We start from the raw sequence: 19,287 nt of genomic DNA, 5'->3' as shown, positions 1-19,287 counted from the left end.
AGAGAGAGAGACAGAGACAGAGAGACAGAGTGTGAGCGGGGGAAGGGCAGAGAGAGAGGGAGACACAGAATCTGAAGCAGCCTCCATCCAGGCTCCAAGCTGTCAGCACAGAGCCCGACGCGGGGCTCGAATCCAAGAACCGTGAGATCATGACCTGAGCCGAAGTCAGGCGCTTAACCAACTGAGCCAACCAGGCGCCCCGAACGTAAGTGTAAATATGGATGAAATTTCACAAAGTGAATGTACCTTTTTAACCAGCACCCAAATCAGGAAACAAAACCTTACCCAAGTGCTTCTGGCTCCGCTTCTACTCATTACCCCCTGCAAAGAGCAGCCACCAGCCAATTTGTAACAGCAGAGATTCGGTTTGCCTGTTTTCGAACTTCATTAATCTGCACTTAATTTAACTGAAATCTTACAATATGTGCTGCTTTGTATATGTTCTCTTTCACTCCACACTGTATCTGTAAGGTTCATCCATATGGTTCATATGGTTGTAGAATGCTCTTTCCCATTAGTGTAGAGAATTTCATCCTGGAAGTTATTATTATTATTATTTTTGTACCATCGATTTATTTTTCTATTGTTGAAGGACGTTGCAATAGTTTTCAGTCTTGGGTGATTGAGACAGTGCTGCTGTGATCGTTTTTGAACATGATTTTTGGAGAATGTAAGGATAGGTCACATTTCACTACATGTTTACATCTATCGGCACAGAACCGACAGAGTCTGATTTAAAAAATCTGTCCTTGCTTCTCTGAGATACCATTGCCTAGGTAAGTTCAAAGACATCAAAACTCAGTCCTATCACCTCGCAAAGGAACAGCAGAATGTGTAGCATGTCTATATAATCCTGCCCAGAGCAGCTTTTTGAGATGCTGTCTGCTGCCGTATGTCCCACACGGTCCATCTGGCCACAGGAGACAAGATCTTTCCATTACAGGGTCACAAATACACAGGCTGATCACAAGTGAGTTTGCTCGCAGGAGTACATCTTGCCATATGTATACAAGTCCCTCAGCCCCCAGCCCCACCTCCACGTCCTGCCCATGAGCCAGGACTTTGGAATCCTGAGCCTGCTTTGGAATCTGAATCTCGGTTTAGATTCCTCACTCTTAAGGTGACTCCTCTCAGAGTTTTCTGATTTTTCCCCGCTACCTGGCCTCTGCCAGGCCTACTGAGGGCCATTAAATGAGTCTATATAACTTGGAACTTAAAAGGAAGGGGGTCTTGAGCTTGCTTGTATTTCTTCCAGAAGGCTTCGCAAGTTCCCTGTCAGTTACTGGATTCAAATAGACACATGGTAAGGAGATACCACCTGATTCCTTCTGCCATTATCTCTAAGCTCTGGGACTTTGCAAAGCTAAAACATTTTTTCTCTCTTTTTTTTTTTAAATAAAATTTATTGTCAAATTGGCTAACATACAGTGTGTGAAATGTGCTCTTGGTTTCTGGGGTAGATTCCTGTGGTTCATTGCTTACATACAACACCCAGTGTTCATCCCAACAAGTACCCCCTCAACGCCCATCACCCACTTTCCCCTCTCCCCCACCCCCCATCCACCTCAGTTTATTCTCTGTGTTTAAGAGTCTCTATGGTTTGCCTCTCTCCCTCTCTGTAACTATTTTTCCCCCTTCCCTTCCCCCATGGTCTTCTGTGAAGTTTCTCAAGATCCACATATGAGTGAAAACATATGATATCTGTCTGTGTCTGACTGACTTATTTCATTCAGCACAATACCTTCCAGTTGCTAAAACATTTTCTAGCCAAACAATGGGTACCTACTTTCATTTGTATAACAAAATGGAAAAAAGAATGTCTTCTCTGTGATGACCTAATATTGGAATGATAAAAGCAATTTGCCAAAGGATATATACAATGTAATATCATTTGTGTAAAATTTAAAACCCCAAGAAACATTGCCCCATCTTATTGGAAAAAAAGTTAAAAATAGGTCTAAGAATGAAACAGAATGAAACCAAAGTGACCTTTGGATAGGGAGGGGCATGGTGAGGTTTGGGGAAAGGAGAGGAGACCTTAACTGCATCTGGGACTTTTTTTTCCAGAATGATCCAAAGCAAATATAGCAAAATGTTCATGTCTCTTAAATCCTGACAGTAGACTAATGGGTGGTTGTTCTATTATTTTCTGAACTTTAGTTTATGTTTGAAAAATATCACAATTTTTAAATTAAGTTTTAAAAAGTTTTTCCTCTGGGGCACCTGGGTGGCTCAGTCGGTTAAGCGTCCGACTTCAGCTCAGGTCACGATCTCGCGGTTCCTGGGTTTGAGCCCCTCATCGGGCTCTGTGCTGACACCTCAGAGCCTGGAGCCTGCTTCTGATTCTGTGTCTCCCTCTCTCTCTGCCCCTCCCCTGCTCATGCTGTCTCTCTCTGTCTCTCAAAAATAAATAAATAAAAAAAAATTTTTTTTTAAGTTTTTCCTCATCGACACTTCTCAGATGCTAAACTGAAAATGTGAAGTTGAAAAGCAAGACACAAAACCATATAGGCAGTATGACCTCTTATCAAGTGCCCAAAAATGAAGAGAAAGGAAAGTGAAAAACAAATCATAATAAAAAGTTAACAGTTGTTTTCCAGTTGGTGTGGAGAGTGGGTGGTGTGTGTGTGTGTGTGTGTGTTAAGGATAGTAGATGTATGTGTTCTTTATATGTCCCCTCATTTTCCTAATCATTGAAGGGACCCAGAGTACCCCAATGTGGCATAAAAATTATTTTGAGCTGAAGACATTTGAGAATCAACAGATACAGAAGGAAGTTCTGACCCCTCTTATCTGCCTAAGAGCAGAACCTTCCAAAAAAATTCAACTGCCATCACTTTCAGAGGAGTTTTCCCACAATCTCAAGGAGATGAGAAGTTGGAAGTTGAGAAATTGCAAAAGCAGACATTGTCACAAAACTGTCATACCTCCCAACTACCCCCCTAAAGGCCCATCTATCTTTCTGAAAGTCATTCATTTTTCCGTAAGTGCCCTCCCCTCCCCCTTCTCCTATTGAGATGGTAGATAAGCCCCACGTTCTAACCTCTTCTTCGCGCCATGCTTCTGTAGGCTCCTGGGCACTTACACAAATAAACTTGGTCTTGTCTCCTGTTCATTTGTCTTTTGCCAGTCTGATTTGCAAGCCCTCAATTACTGAACGTTGTGTGGGTAAAGGAAATATTTTTCCTCCTGACATTATCTACCGAATTATTTACCTAATTATCTAACTTGGATAAATGAGGGGCTGGAGAGGAGTGGCATGTGATAAAGAGAGACAGAAAATCTGGGCCAGAACCAGTGCGTATTTGGGCTGGATATCGATTCCCTGCGGCCCCTTGCCCTGCCCGTGGGAACTGGAAGTTCACCGCTGTTTCCTTCCACCTTGCTTGGGAGGCGGGGGGGTGGGGGTGGGGGGCACCAGCTTTGCTCTCTCAGGCGGTAGGTTCTAACAATTTTCTTGCATGAAAGCCGGGTCTCAACTCTGGTTGTTCCAAGCTGCAATGGTGTTTCGAAGAGATCAAAAAGCAGCCCGGCTGTGTCAACAAAGGAATTTCCTTGAACAATTTTCCGGGGCTGGTAGGGGCTGATAATCCTGTTTAAAGAAGGCCTGCCATTATTTGGGTCTTGGCATCAGACCTGTGCCTCCTAAATTGCAAAAAGTTGCTTGTCAGAAGAGGCAGCCAGGTTGAGAACAGGACCGGCAGGCTGAGACTAGTCGCTGCTACCATTGCATTTTAGGGTCTCTCCACCAGGTTTCTGCTTTCCGGAATCTTCCTTCCATCTGTCAATGAAATCGTTCCCACCAGGATTCGGCTTTCCGGAATCTCCCTTCCATCTGTCAGTGAAATCGTTCCCATTTCTTATCCCCTAGCAATGCTTCTCTCACCTTTTGTGCCTACGGATTGCCTGGGGATATAGTTAAAATGTAAATTCTGCCACGGCAGGTCTGGGGTGAAGCCCGAGAATCTGCAGTTCTAACCAGCTCTCGGGTGATCCTGAAGTTTCTGGTTCATGAACCACACCTGGAACTAAGCGCCTGTAGATGTTCTCAATTTTGGCAAAGAATACTTAACGGCATCGTTTTGGTTAACTGCCAGACAAAGAAAATCTCTACTGGAACCTATGCTATGCCAGGCACTATTATATTAGCACATTTAATGCTCATATCTGTTTCTTGCCCCAGTCTTTGCTTAAGCAGAGCCGCATGCGATTACCTTCTACCCCAGCTTCCAATTTCTCTTTACTGGATGGTGAATCGTCTTTCAAGACCCAGTCCAGCAATCCTGGTATTCAACAGATCCTTTCCTGTAAGGAAGTAAATATAACCTCATTCATTCTGTCTCCTGACTCCCTACCAGTGTCTCACAGTTATACATAGGCATTGTAGATGAAGGATAAACTTGTCCTTCACTCTCTTAGGTTAAGTGACCGGGGGTTGCAGATTAAACTTGCAAAAGACCGATTAACAGGAGAAAAAGCATCAGCATTTTATTAAATGTTGTGGGCATGGGGGTCCCCCCGCAAAAAATCTTAATTAATTTGATTTGGTAATCATTTCACAACGTATATGCATAGAAAATCATCACACTTTATGCCTTAAGTGTAGACAATTTTTATTTGGCAATTATTCCTCAGTGAAGCTTTAAAAAAGATGCTCTCAAGGAAATATTGTTCATTTTGGTAGTTGTGATATTGATATTGGGGTTAATGTAAAAAATGTCCCTATGTATTAGAGATGTGAGGGGGCACAGAATGTCCACCCTGAAATGTGCCACTTTAGCAGACTGATTATCGTGAATTAGAGATACTTGGGAAACAGCCATTGCAAGAACACCCTGACCCTCCTTTGTCCCCCTGAAAGCAGGAGATAAATCTCCCATGTGAAAGGTCCCCTCCCTGCACAGGGAGGTAGAACTACTTTTCATCATCAGAGACAGGAAATTTAGAGCCGAGAAGGTTCTATAAACACATCTTGTTACTTCTTCATCAATATCTTGTACAAAGCCCAAACTCTTTTGTCTTGTCAACTCTTCATAGATGTATTGTTTCTTTGTCTATAAGACAGCTTCCTGCTCTGGGCATTTCTTCGAGTTTCATATTTTTATGTGGCTCCCATACATACAAAATTAAATCTGTTTCTTTCCTGTTAATCTGTCTTTTTATTATGGGGGTCTCAGCCAAAAACCTAGACAGGATGAGGAAAAATTATCTTCTCTTCCCACAGCTGCATCTGGAAATCTTTAGAATAAAATGGCATAATATCAGAGATTTTCTTTAAAATAGTGCAACAGAACAGGGCCACCTGGGTGGCTCAGTAGGTGAAGTGTCTGACTTCGGCTCAGGTCATGATCTCGCGGTTCATGAGTTCCAGCCCCTCATCAGGCTCTGTGCTGACAGCTCAGAGCCTAGAGCCTGCTTCCGATTCTGTGTCCCTCTCTCTCTCTCTCTCTCTCTCAAGAATAAATAAAACATTAACAAATTTTTTAAAATAAAATAGTGCAACAGAACAAAGGAGAATGAAAGCACAGAAATATTAATTCGAAGGTTTGGCAGATGGCCATATGAGGGTTCATCACACCATTTTCTGTACTTTTGTGTATTTTCGAAAACTGTCATGATAAGAAGTTGAAGAAACAAAGCGAAACGAAACTGCTCAACCCTAACAATCAAACTCCTGAGCATAAAACCCAAAGAAGTTCTCACTCAGGACTTCTATACGGTTATTCCCTGCAACCTGGTTCGTAGTAGCAGGAGCTAGAGTTGAACACAAGCTACCTGCCCATCTCGGGGGGAATGCATGAGGAAAAGGGAGGGCAGTATTTGGGGATACACCAATCAGCAGCAGCAACAGTCTGTGGGATGCACCTACAGCAATCTGGACAGACCTTAAAAAAAGAGTGCTAAGATAAAAAGTAAGCAGAAATATAATATATATAATAAATATTATATATATAATATATAATAAATATTATATAATAAATAAAATATATAATAAATATTTTATATAATATGTACATAATATATTAGATACATTATAAATTAAATATATTTTTATTTAGTATATATAATGTATACATAAATTCATACAAAATCTCATGACGTATTTTCCAAAGACACTTTAAAATTCTAGAAAATATATCCAATGCATTGACATGGCTGCTTAGAGTGGGGAGGGGGTTGCTGATGGCTCTGGGAATGAAAGAGAGCCACTGAATAAAACAGGAAAATGGCCTCCGTGGAGTAATAATGTTCGTGTGCTGAACTTAGGAGTATAACCACTTCCACTTTTCATGCTTCAGGTCCAGAAGACACAAAAACGTCCCATGCAGGACGTTCCCTAAATCAAATGGGAAATAAGGGGAGAGGGTAGGAATTTCCATGTGTTCTCCAAGTCTTTTCAAGTGATTCTGAAACACTAAAAATCTCATCTGTCTTAAGAGGGAATAGGGCACCTGGGTGGTTCAGTTAAGCGTCCGACTGTTGATTTTGGCTAAGGTCATGGTCTCATGGTTCACAGGATTAAGATGCACGTTGGGCTCTGCGTGGACACCTTGGAACCTGCTTGGAATTCTCTCTTTCCCTCTCTTTCTGCCCTCCCCTGCTTGTGCTTTGTCTCTCTCTCTCTCTCTTTCAAAATAAATAAGTAAACTTTAGAAACAAATATTGTTCGTTTTGTTTTGTTTTTTTAAAAAAAGAGGGACCACCTGATTCTAGGTCACCAGGTTGGGCCAGGAACAGCAGAACACAAGCTCCCAGGAAGGGCAAGAAAACTCCCCCTACTGCCAAATCTGTGTGTGTGTGTAACTACAATCAGCTTCAAGTACTATGTAAACGGTAATTACTCCTGCAAACTAATTTCCTATTTACCTCTTAGTAAATGTCCTTTTCAATCCACCTGTGAAGGGAGGGAAAGAATCTGTTGTTCTTCTCACCTTTGTTAGGTATAATAAGCATTAGGCCTATCACAAATATAAAAGAAGAAAAGATAATATCCAGTGTTGGTAAGGTACAGAGGAACAGGAAACTTCAGACACCGTAGGTGGGAAAGTGACCCAATAGAGATAATAAATCCCATCTGAAAATTTCACCTTAGGAATTTATCCTCCAGAAAGAGTCTTATGAATGGGCAAGAAACATGTATAAGAATGGCCATTTCCACACTGATTATCATTGAAAACAGAAAGGGAGCAACCCAAACATCCTGAACATGCGATTATTACGGTGTATCAATAACTATTCAAAAGAATGAGAATCTATACATACTAGTGTAGAAACATCTAAGATGTAATATTTCCGAGAGACAATGCCGAAAGAAAAAAATTGGGGAGACTAGTATATCTAATACAAACATGTGTTCTGTTTTTTTTTTTTTTTTTAAGTTTATTTACTTATTTTGAGAGAGCGGGAGCACAGCGGGGGAGAGGCAGAGAAAGAGGGAGAGAGAGAGAGAATCCCAAGCAGGCTCTGTGCTGTGAGCATGTAGCCCAACACGGGGCTCAAACTCACAAACTGTGAGATCATGACCTGAACCGAAATCAGGAGTCGGCCTCTCAACTGACCGAGCCACCCAGGTGCCCCAACAAGTTTTGTTTTCTAAAGAAGGAAATGAAAATAAACTACTTCAGCATATGTAAAGAAAAACCAAATTGAATGCATATACTCTGAACAGCGTACAACAATAATCTTTATGGTAGGAGAATGGAGAAGAAGTTCTATTATTTTGCAAGTATTCCAAGTTCCAAGTAGTATGTATTGATGAAGTAGCTGTATGTCAACAGCTGTATTGTATTTATGATTTGAAAGAAAACAACAATGAAGGGGCTGGAAGTCTAAAACTAAAATGGTCTCCGTTCTCCAGTACTAAGTATTATAGGACTTGAGGCAACAGGCTCTAAGAACAGCATGTTTTGATTAATTAGACATTTTGTGGTCAAGGAGGTTTACTCATAGGAACCAACTGGCTTATCATACAAGCAAAATGAAACTGTTTCCCCTAAAAGCAAGGAAAAACTGTACCAGCAAGAAATCCCAGCCAGACCACAGTTTATACGTAGGTCTTCAAGAGACTAGAAGCAGCTCTGAAACCCAAAAGCAACTGGTTTTCATAATAAGATCTATAATCTTTTGAGCTAATTATTTTCTTCAATGTACCCTCCACTGAAGAGCAGTATAGATTTCTTGAATAAACTATGAAATGGCTCTTAAAGCAATCCCCTCCACCCTCCCCCAGCAGAACACCGATAAGCCAGGAGGGAAATCAAAGCCGGAAGGGAAATTCGCTTCTGATGGGAAGGAATTGTGGACACTTCAATTGCAATTACGTGGGGGTGGGGGAGGAGGGCAGGGAGGGGCACGTCAACACACAAACTGTGACTAGTTGGATTCCCTGGCCTCCACTAGGTGGAGACTAGTTGCACCCCTTCTGTAGGAAACTACAGAGCATGTGTCCTCCGGGTCAGGCGGTACAGTGAGGGAAGGTGCGTTCACAGCCCGGGGCTTGGTTCCCTTGAGTTTTCAGGGAACCAACAGCATTATGAGGTCTTGGAAAGCTCTGCCAGAGAGACGTAAGAGGGTAGCCATGAAGGGAGCCGACATCTGGGATTCTGGAGATGCAGAGCAAGTCTTGACTGCCTTGCCAACTAGCTGGTCACTTGAGCAAGTCAGTTGCCTTTTTAGGCCTCAGTTTCCTTATTTGAAAAATTAGACACATAATTGTATAAACGCAGTTCGATCATTTGTCAAGTAAGATGGTTACGAGGATTAAATAAGTGTTCAGTATAACACCCAATAGGTAGTTAGTATTTGATGTCTAGCCATCGTTGATGGTTGATGTTAACCATCGTTGTTGATGAAACGAGATATATTCTGCAGACAGTATTCTTTTAGATGGTATATTACTTCTCTATTTCTGTGTAACAGATTGTAATTGACTGTTGAACAATGACGGGTTAAGGACATTGTAAGCCCCTGCAGAGTTGAAAAGTCACGTATAACTTTGACACCCCCAAATCTTAACTACTAATAGCCTGCTGTTGAGCAGAAGCCTTACCGATAGCATAAACGGTCAATGAACACATATTTTTTATGTTCTGTGTATCATATGCTATATTCTTACAATAAGGTAAGCTAGAGAAAAAACTGTATTAAGAAAATCATATGAGAAAATACATTTATAGGACTGTACTGTGTTTATTTTTATTTTTATTTTTTTTTAATTTTTTTTTCAACGTTTATTTATTTTTGGGACAGAGAGAGACAGAGCATGAACGGGGGAGGGGCAGAGAGAGAGGGAGACACAGAATCAGAAACAGGCTCCAGGCTCCGAGCCATCAGCCCAGAGCCCGACGCGGGGCTCGAACTCACGGACTGCGAGATCGTGACCTGGCTGAAGTCGGACGCTTAACCGACTGCGCCACCCAGGCGCCCCTGTACTGTGTTCATTGAAAAACATCCATGTGTAAGTGGACCCGTGCAGTTGAAACCCGTGTTCTTCAAGCGTCAGCTGTAATCAAAATCATAATATTAACCAACAATTATTGAGTGTTGTCTGTGTGCTGGGATTGTATTAAATCTTTTATTCGTAGTAGGTCATTTAATCCAGCCCTGCAGGGGCAGAGGAGTGCTATTATCATCCCATTTTCCAGATGAGGCAACTGAGACACCGAGAAATTAAGCAATAGCTCAAAGATCACAGAGAACAAAATTAGAGATTGGATTTCTGCATGAGCAGAAATCTAGAGCCCATGTTGTTGACTTCTCCATGTGTAAGTCTGGGCTCAATCAGGGGAGCAGAACCATCCTGAGGATTAGGAAATCAAGGATTTATTTTAAAAACAATTAGACTTTGCCCGGTTGTGGGAAGAGCTGGAGAAGTAAAGGTCCACAAATAAAAGTTGAAGGATCAGACTAGGACCCACCCGCATGACCTTATTTTAACCTTAATAACCTCTTTAAAGGCCCTATCTCCAAATATTCTGAGATACTGGGGCTTAGGCATTCACCATATAAATTTTAAGGGGACACAATCAGTCCATCACAGAGCTTGGTGTGGGTGAATGAGTCAGAGTTTTCAGGAAAATGCAGCACACGCTCATCCAGCTGCTGGAGTGGAGCCACAAGGGAGCTGACGTAGAAGCTCACGGAAGTCGTCGGCTCTCAATGACCCTCATCTTGTAAGCAACCAGTGGTGGTGAGCCTGAGCTCACTGGTGCTCATCAGCACCGGCAGGACAAAAGGAAAGCTGGATGTGTAGCAAAGAAATTCAAGGACGAACTGGACCCCAAGAGGACCTCAATATCCCCCTCTTAATACCTCCTGCCAACACTGAACTTCAGAGCACAATGGCTGCTGAACTTGAACCCAGACCATACAAGAAAAGAGGTTCTGGGAAATACAGTTCCACATAACTAAGTTGCTGAAAGAACCATAGGGCACATTCTAGAACACTGTATCTCTGGGTGTCAAGCTGCCTCTGCAAAGAGAGAGTCTCTAAAATCACTTTTGTTTGGAAATGCTCTGTATTTGAGTTTCCACTGGCCAGCCTCTTAAACACTCCTGTGGCCCATTAAACCCGCAAATAAGCCCTTTGCAACCAGAACCAGAAAGAATTATCAATTCGTGTTTGCATACAGCAAGGGGAAATAAGTTTTATTAAGTGTTTATTGTATGTCAGGCACAGTGCTAAGATCTTTTTATGTATTGTGCCATTTAATTTAATTGCTAGTCTAAACAGTGTTATTGGCGTGCCTGATTTGCAGAAGAGGGAACACAGACCCAGAGGGACAAAGCATTTTTCTCATAATCATATAGTTAGTAATAATAAAAATAATAACTTATTTTTGCTGAATGCTCACTATGTGCCTGGCGCTGTAATTTAGAGGCAAATTAGCATTTTATATGACCACAACACTTGAGTCGGAGGCTGTTGTTATTCCTGCTTTACCTTGGAAGATAATGAGGCACAGAATATTTCAATCCCTGTCCAAGGTCATCTAGCTACTCACCGGTAAGGCCACCTGTGGCAGAGATACGAGTGCTCAGTAAACATAGCATTTGCTCTCTGATACCTCCCAGGGTTGGTTAGTTCGTTGTGGACATGTGACTCCCCATGGGCTCCACGTGACAGTGGGCTCTAAGCAGCAGTGATGTGTGAATGGCGAGGCATTGCGACATAGCATTAAGGCTACCGCTGACCTCCTGACCACATGCAGAAGGAGGGTCACGTGCTTTGAGACCTCGGCTTACCCTGGGGAGCTGAAACCGGGGAAAATAAAACCAAGGAGAAGGGAGAACTCTTGTAAAATCGAGACCCTTGGAAAAATCAGAAAGGCCCTTCGGTGTCCATAAGGGAAAGCCCCTTACCTCCTGGTCATTCTTTAATGACCTCCTGGTCATTCTTTTAGGTCAGGGATTGGCAAACTTTTTCCGTAAAAGGGCCAGTGAGCAAATATTTTAGGCACTGTGGAAACAGGGTGTATGTGAAGTTTTCATATTCTCTCTTCTCTTACTTCAGGACCTAAGGGTGTTCCATAGGGTGGAGGCTCTATCAGCATGGGTCCCTGAGTACCTGTGTGGAGCAGAGTCACCTCCTCAAACATACAACATAAGCAAGAAGTTGATCTTTTTCTTTTATGTGGAGATTGGTTCATTTGCGGGCCGTGTGGTCTCTGTTGCAAATACTCAATTCTGCTGTGGTTTGTTGGTTACTCTAGCATAACTGGCCCATCTTGACCGAAACAACCCATGCGGGTCTAACTGTGGAGCTCCCGATCTTCTTTTAGCCACCAAGCTGTGCCATCTCTGCCGAGTGGCAGGGCTGGGAATGAAGACCCGAGTGCAAAATAATGTACGCGATTGCCCTTCAGAAGTAAGGAAGCAAAGACGGACATAAGATATCTAGGTATCGTGGTGAATCCCATCTGACCGCAAGCATTGGACTTACCAAAGTCAGTCATGGCAATCGACGATAATTCCCCTTGGCAGGATTTCAAAGGATCTTTGTAATACTTCACCAAAGAAGAAGGGCTATCTTCTCTAAGAGGAGGGGAAAGAGGAAGGGAGAGCAAATTAAAATATAGCAGGTGACTGGAAAACAGACACACTCTCAGTCACTCATTTGCTCATCCAACTGCGTTTTGTTAATGGCTGCTCTGGCCCTACAACAGCTGAGCTGAGGATTTGCATGGCCCACAGTGCCTAAAATATTTGCTCACTGGCCCTTTTACGGACAAAGTTTGCCAATCCCTGACCTAAAAGAATGACCAGGAGGTCATTAAAGAATGACCAGGAGGTAAGGGGCTTTCCCTTATGGACACCGAAGGGCCTTTCTCATTTTTCCAAGGGTCCCGATTTTACAAGAGTTCTCCCTTCTCTTTGGTTTTATTTTCCCCGGTTTCAGCTCCCCAGGGTAAGCCGAGGTCTCAAAGCACGTGACCCTCCTTCTGCATGTGGTCAGGAGGTCAGCGGTAGCCTTAATGCTATGTCACAATGCCTACGCCATTCACCTCACTTGGTCTCATCACACTGGCATTTTATCATCTCGCATCACCACAAGAAGGGTGGGTATGGCACAAAAAGGTATTTAGAGAGAGAGAGAGAGAGTAAGAAAGAGACCACCGTCACATTAACTTTCATTACAGTATATTGTTATAATTGTTGTATTTTATTATTGTTAATCACTTGCTGTGTCTAATTTATAAATTTTACCCCAGGTATGTATGCATAGGAAAATACAGCCTATATGGGGTTGGCTACTAGCCGTGGTCTGAGGCATCCACTGGGGGTCTTGGAACATAACCCCTGTAGATAAGGGGGGGAGTGTTGTAGTCTGAAAATTCCCTCCTTAATCACATTTTCAAGTTAAATTAAGGCCTCAAAGGGCCCCATAAAAATGCAAATGAATGATCTAACTCATTACCCCAGTTAACACCTTGGCACTAATTCCTTTTGCAGTCTTATATGTCTCCAGCACATCTCTGAACTGTGAAGGAGGGAGGGCGGGGAGGCAAGAGATGGGGATGGGCCAGGGGCAAGGTTGAGAGGCTTCCGTCCAACCCCTGGTCAGTGTGGCAAATGGGGTCAATCAACATCCCTTGCGTCAGAGTTTGGGCTCCATTTAGAGCATTCATAATCACTCTTCTGTGAGCGGATCCAACTAAATTGCCAATCTCTGCTCTTAGCGTTTGGGGGATGAAGGGCAACGGCATCGCTCTGATTTGGGGAACCGCAAAGGCACGGCCCTCATGAACAATTTAACATGAGCTCTTGTGAGTACCTCTCTGCTCCTAAGTTCCGGTCACGCATTGTTGCCCCACCTGGAGTCTCCTACTGTATTTTCTGATTGGCTAAACGTTGTATGTCAAGGCTCAGGTTAGGCTGGTCTCCCCTAGGAAGCCTTCCCTTATTGGCCAAGAATGGGCTGCGTCTTCCCTTAGCCCCATATACTATTCCCATTACCGGTACTTCCCAGGCAAATGGGGGTCCTGCCTTGGGTCCTATGCTCTTGAGGATTCCTCTCAGGTTTCTTGTGGCCTGTGCTCCTTCCGTGAAGTGAAGAGTCTTGGCCCTGTTTCTAGATCATTCTCTGAATAGCCAGGACCCTGAAATTTCTATCCCAAATGGCCTTAGTCCATTGCCATTTGCCTACAGAACATCTTCCCCAGATTCTTTTTACAGAGGATGGATAGCTTAGCACCCCTGGTTCTAGAACATGGCCACAGGGCAGCTACTCGGGTCGGGGGTGATGGTGGATCCAGTTTGGACACATTGATGTTGAATCCTTAATGTGTAGGATGGAGCCTGGGGTGAGGAGGGAAGGGAGGCAGGTTTCATGGTCTCTGCAAATGGTAACAGTGGGCCTGGCCATCACAGCACTTACTCTGTGATATCACTCTGATTCTTGTGCCATTAGACTGTGAACAAATCGGGGGCAGACACTGGTCTCAGTTCTCAGCTGGGTAAATTCCCAGGTGCCTTGTTCATTGTTGCAGTGGAGAGAAGCACCTGGAAATGGGGCTATGCTGCAGCTCTTGTGTCTTCCCGTCTGGAGAAATAGTTTTGTGAAGGCTGAAAGTTCACCCAGATTCTCTCCCTCCGTGCCCCATCTGCAGAACTCCCTTGCTTGGAGGTGCCTGGGCTTGAAATGAATAAGGAATCCTTCCTGGCAGGGTCTCCTCTACCACCTGACCTATTTCTAAAGAGTGGAGCTTTGTTTAGAGAATTGGTGAACTAAATTGACCTTGCAAAACTGTAATGAGACCACGCGGCCTAAGAAGACTTGAACTGTGAAGTCTTAGTGGTGAGTTGGGGAGAGACATGGATGAACTATGAATGAATCAGGCGGAGACCTGCCCCAGCCAGCAGGGATGTTTCCATTGCACGGAAACAGAATGCTGATTTGGCTTGTTTATCTATTCAGGACCTTGGCAGTTTGGTGCTGTTCAACACCTGATTTTAAAAATTGATTTATTGAACCCCCATTATGTTAAATATTCCAGAATTTTGTGAGCCACTTGAAATTAAACATAGTGGAAATCGTTATACAGTGGAAATTGACAAACGCTGCAAATTAGGGCTCCCTTCCCCATTCTCCCCACCCCCGACCCCTGACCCAGCTGATTCACCAGCACACCACTGCCGACCCCGCAGAAAACCTCTTCCTCTCAGGAGTGCAAAAGTCAGATACAGAAACACACGATTTCTTTACATATTTATTTTTTAAATCATAAAAGTATATACATGCTTGTTACAACAAATTCAAAAGAACTGAGTGTATGAAATATAACAGTTCTCTCTCTTCCAATCCCAAATCCCCTCTCCTACAGAAGTAACTTTGGAGTATAGCCTTCTAGAAGTTTTCTACAGTTACACAAACACATAGAAACAACATTTTTTTTTTTTTGGATAAATGGATTGAAGCCACACACACATGTTTTTTAATACGAATTTTTTTTTTCTACAGGAATATATTGTGGATATTTGTTCAAGTTAGATCATACAGATCTATATCATTCATTTTAGTGACTAAGGGTACAGCACAGTCCTGTCTTCTTAATGGCCAGTTAGCTCTTTTCCATTTGTTTTCCATTTTATTTTTTGCTTCTACAAATAATGCTCTATTAATCATGATGTGCATGTATGTGTATGTGTGTGTATTTCTATGCCCATGAGGGATTCTTTCTTTTTTTTATTAAGTTTATGTATTTATTTTGAGAGAGAGAATGCAAGTGGAGGGAGGGGCAGAGAGAGAGAGAGAGAGAGAATCCCTGCACTAACAGTGAGAAGCCTGCTTGGGATTCTCCGTCTGTCTCTCTCTCTCTGGCCCTCCCCTGCTTGCTCTCTCTCTCTCTCTCTCTCTTAAAAATAAATAAATAAACATTTTTAAAAAGTTATATTTTGTTGTTTTAACTTGCATTTCCTTATTCACTAACAAGACCAAGTGTCTGGTTTTACGTTTGTATTTCTTCTTTTGTGGGTTACCAATTCATCTTTGCTCACTTTTCTATTGAGTTCTTCATTTTAGAAATCAATGTGTAGGAGCTTTCTAAATAAAATGCATTTTAGCCTTTAGTCTGTAATACGCACTGCAAACATTAGCTTCAAGTTTATGTCTTTTGACTTTGTATTATGTTTATATATACAGAAGGTCTATAAAATTAAACCCGCCAGGGGGCGGTTTTGTGTTTATACTCATGAGGGCTATCCATACCCCAAAGTAGGAAAACACGATCTTATGTTTTTCCTAATACTTTCTATTTTTCTGTTACATCTAAGTTTTATTTGATTGCTTGTTTTTATCTATTCAGAATTTTTTGTGTGTCTGATGTGAGATAAGGATGGAAAAGATATATGAAGAAGTATGCTTTTTACAGTAGTGCTTGCGACAGCAAAAAAAAAAAACAAAACCGGAAGTAAGTCTATGTCTCTTACTAGAAGGGCAATTACAGATATAGGCCATTAGACACCTCCTAAGAAGGAATAGTTAGGTCTGTGTCTGTTGACATGGAAGGATGTCTTGTTGTGTTAGGAGAGGACACGTTTCAGAGAACTGTACCTGGTATGCACTGTGAGTGTTTATGCTTTAAGGCCATGTAGATTTTGTTCTGCTAACTCCATAGACTGTAGCGTGATTGGCATCCCTGAGATTGTGCGATACAGAAGTCCTGTTGGCTGCACTGATATAGGTGATGCATATTCTGCTGATCACTGGTGAGTCCCCCTTTCCTCTTTTGATATACCCTTGGACTAACTAACTTTCTTTCTCTCTCTCTCTCCCTCTCTCTCTCTTTTTTCCTCTCTCTCTTTCTTTCTCTCTCCCTCTCTCCCTCCCTCCCTTCCCCTCCCTCCCTCCTTCCCTTTTTCTTTCTTTCTTTCTTTCTTTCTTTCTTTCTTTCTTTCTTTCTTTCTTTCTTCTTTCAGAGAGAGCAAGCGAGCAGAGAGAGGGGCAAAGGAAGGAGAGAGACAATCCCAAGCAGGCACTATGCTCAGCACAGAGCCCGATGCAGGGCTTGATCCCATGAGCCTGGGATCATGACCTGAGCCAAAATTAAGAGTCAGATCCTCAACCAACTGCGTCACCCAGGCACTTTGAGCGTTCTCTTTCTTGGTGGTTCCCCAAATGGGTTTTCAAGACAGCTCTAGGTAGGTCATCTAGTAGGAGCACAGGAGGAAGGCAGCCTTCCCCACTAAACACCAGTAGTACAGACCACATCCGCTAGAGCCTCTGTCCCCACTTTGCCAGTCTGGGATCCCACAGCCAGGTTTCTGTTCCTGACATCTTCCGCCAGAATCACTCACTATTCAGAAAATCCTGATTCATCCAGGAGGCACAGATGAGAAAGAAATACTTGTGGTTAGTCATTGAGTTTTGGGGTGGTTTCTTATGCAGCATTGTTGTGAAAATAGCTGATTGATTTTCTCCTTATTCTATGAAAATAAAATCCTAATTTTATTGGGGCAAGATTGAGCCCAGCTAAAAAGAATGCATTTTTAAGCTTTCTTAAGTGCTTGATGTATCTGTGTGACTAAGTTTGGCCAATGAGATAAAATGCTGGATCAGATTTCTGGGAAAAAAAAAAAACCACGCCTAACTTTGCTGAGAGATACACCCCTTTTGCCCTTCTCTCTTTTCTTCTTCCTGCTTCCAGTTTCACAGAGGAAAACCAGAGATTCAGTGGCCCCCTTTGGATCATGAAGTGCTTTGGGATAGAAGCCAAGTTCTAGGGTAGTGAAGGAGAAAGGCAAGAGCCTGGTCCCCGATGCCTGTGAAGCCACCATAACAGTCCAGATTGCCTGCCTCCAGATTTCTCTTGCTTGAGAAAAAAGAGGCTTCTATCTTCGTTAAGCCACTCCTAATCCTAACAGATTATGTCGTATAATGTTGAATGGGAATGCCAATTATAATTGTCTATCTACACTTTCATTGTAAATATATTAAAATAGAATATACATAATAGCAAAGACTAGAAAGGACTAGAGCTAAATGATAAGTTTGACTTGATTATGTGAAGGGAAATGTTTGCCAAGTGATGAATGGTTAGAGTCAGCCTGGATGAAAAGGCAGTGTGCCAGGCAGGGAAAATAGCTTCGGCTTCTGGTTCTAGCTGGGAGCAAATACTAGGGCACATCACTTAATTTCTCCAAGCCTCAGTTTCCTCTTTTGCAGAATGGGGTTTGCGACAGAGGGACGTTTAAGTCCAGTGTTTGGTGCACCGTTTCTTGTAATAATCAGCCTACTTCCTTCACATCTAATACATGAGGACATCTTTTCTTTTTTTTCCCCAAAGGTAACTGGAAGAACAGTTAAAAAATTATATATTCACTAACTTCACAATGATGCAATTCCATGTTTTATGTCATCGAATTATTTGGCCCCATTTATCCCACAGTGTAGAGTTATCCTGTGACAATACCTACAGATGACCATCTCTCAGGGTTGCCCCAAGAATCACGTGAGCATCTATGACTACTTTGAAAACTGTAAAAGCTTCTGGGAACGCTAGGTGTGTTCACTGACGGAGGAAAAATGTGAAATGACAGCCATCAGGGTGACAGAGATAACCCTGGGACACAAAAGCCAGTGGCCAAGAGATGATGCAGGCAGACATAACTGGTAGACAAACAAGACCATAATTACATGTCCTCTCTAGACCTTACCTCCTGAATATGGTCTTTGGGAAAACTGTGATGGAGACATCTTTAGTCCAAAACAAAGAAATGGAAACAAAAGCAAAGAAAGAAAGAAACAAACAAAAAAACCCCCAAACAACAACAAAAAAGACGGGTATGTACACAGGATTACCCAAATTTAATTCTTTTGCCAGCTAAACCCATTAAAGTGTAATTGTTATTGTCACTGACTCCAATGTATTATTAAGAACAAGGAATTATTATGATGATTGTTACTGTTGCCATTATACAGTAAATTGGCTCTTTTAAAGCAATTTGAGAGCGTTAAATAATTTTCCTGGAGGAGCAGCCCCCAAGGCGGGGTGCAGTCGCGTTGCTGTGCCTGACCACGTACACATGGGAAACTCTGCCTCGGCTGTATTCTACACTTGCCCCGCCCCCTGCATGAAACCAGGCTCACAGTACTGGGCTGATCATTCCCGTTCGCTGACTCACATTTGTTCGTTCATTTCTGTATACTTGTTGGAGTGCTCACTCCAGCAGCGAACAGGACCGTAAGGGCCGTTGGCTTCTTGCCCACATTTCCCGAAACTTCAGCCTCGCCTGTGAGCTTTCCAACCACCAGCACCAGTGTGTCTTTTCCTGAGGGTATTCTCCAAGGTGATGGGAAATCACGTACCCCCACCAGCCACCCTCGCACAATGACTGATAGGAGTTAGTGTATAAATACCCCTCTTCTCTCCCCTCTCTGAGGAGAAACCCTTGTAGCATGTGTTTTACAGTTTCCCAGAGTTACCCCCCTGGGGTTAAAAATCATTTGCCCAGGGTGGCAGTGATTTGATAAATACAACCCTTAGTCATTGCTTTCCCTTCTCTGTCCCATTGCCCTACTGGGACTACCTGGGATCCCTTTGCAAAATAAAAGGCTTACTTCTAATCCTTGTCTTAGAGTCTGCTTTTGGGTGAATCCTTGAAGACATAACCCTTGACTTCAAGGTGGTGTGGAAGAAGGAGTGCAGATTCAGGTGCCTATAGGGGCCAGGCAGGTGTGGTAAATGATGTTCCTCCCCTGAGTGTACCCTACTACCAATATATGCAGTATTCAGGAGCTCTGCCTAAAGACTTTAGCTTACTAGCTATTCTTTCCTCCCAAGATATAGT

General features: G+C 42.8%; 2 long non-coding RNA genes across 3 annotated transcripts; one reads left to right on the top strand and one right to left on the bottom strand.

Moving 5' to 3' along the window:
- Nucleotides 1–4,126: 4,126 nt before the first annotated feature.
- Nucleotides 4,127–11,102, bottom strand: LOC123575741. The gene is made up of 2 exons (XR_006700969.1): nt 11,004–11,102; nt 4,127–4,305 (listed from the first exon to the last, which is right to left on the bottom strand). It is a non-coding gene; the product is annotated as an uncharacterized LOC123575741 (long non-coding RNA).
- Nucleotides 11,103–12,402: 1,300 nt separating this feature from the next.
- Nucleotides 12,403–18,286, top strand: LOC123576201. 2 transcript variants are annotated; one of them, XR_006701220.1, is made up of 3 exons: nt 12,403–12,557; nt 13,179–13,265; nt 17,784–18,286. It is a non-coding gene; the product is annotated as an uncharacterized LOC123576201 (long non-coding RNA). The 2 variants fall into 2 exon arrangements; XR_006701221.1 differs by lacking the exon at nt 17,784–18,286 and adding an exon at nt 17,145–17,323.
- The last annotated feature ends 1,001 nt before the right edge of the window (nt 18,287–19,287 follow it).

This window comes from Leopardus geoffroyi, chromosome C2 (genome assembly GCF_018350155.1).
Source record: "Leopardus geoffroyi isolate Oge1 chromosome C2, O.geoffroyi_Oge1_pat1.0, whole genome shotgun sequence".
NCBI classification, from domain to species: domain Eukaryota; kingdom Metazoa; phylum Chordata; class Mammalia; order Carnivora; family Felidae; genus Leopardus; species Leopardus geoffroyi.
The sequence above is the reverse complement of the archived record's forward strand: the minus strand, read 5'-3'. Positions and strand labels throughout refer to the sequence as shown.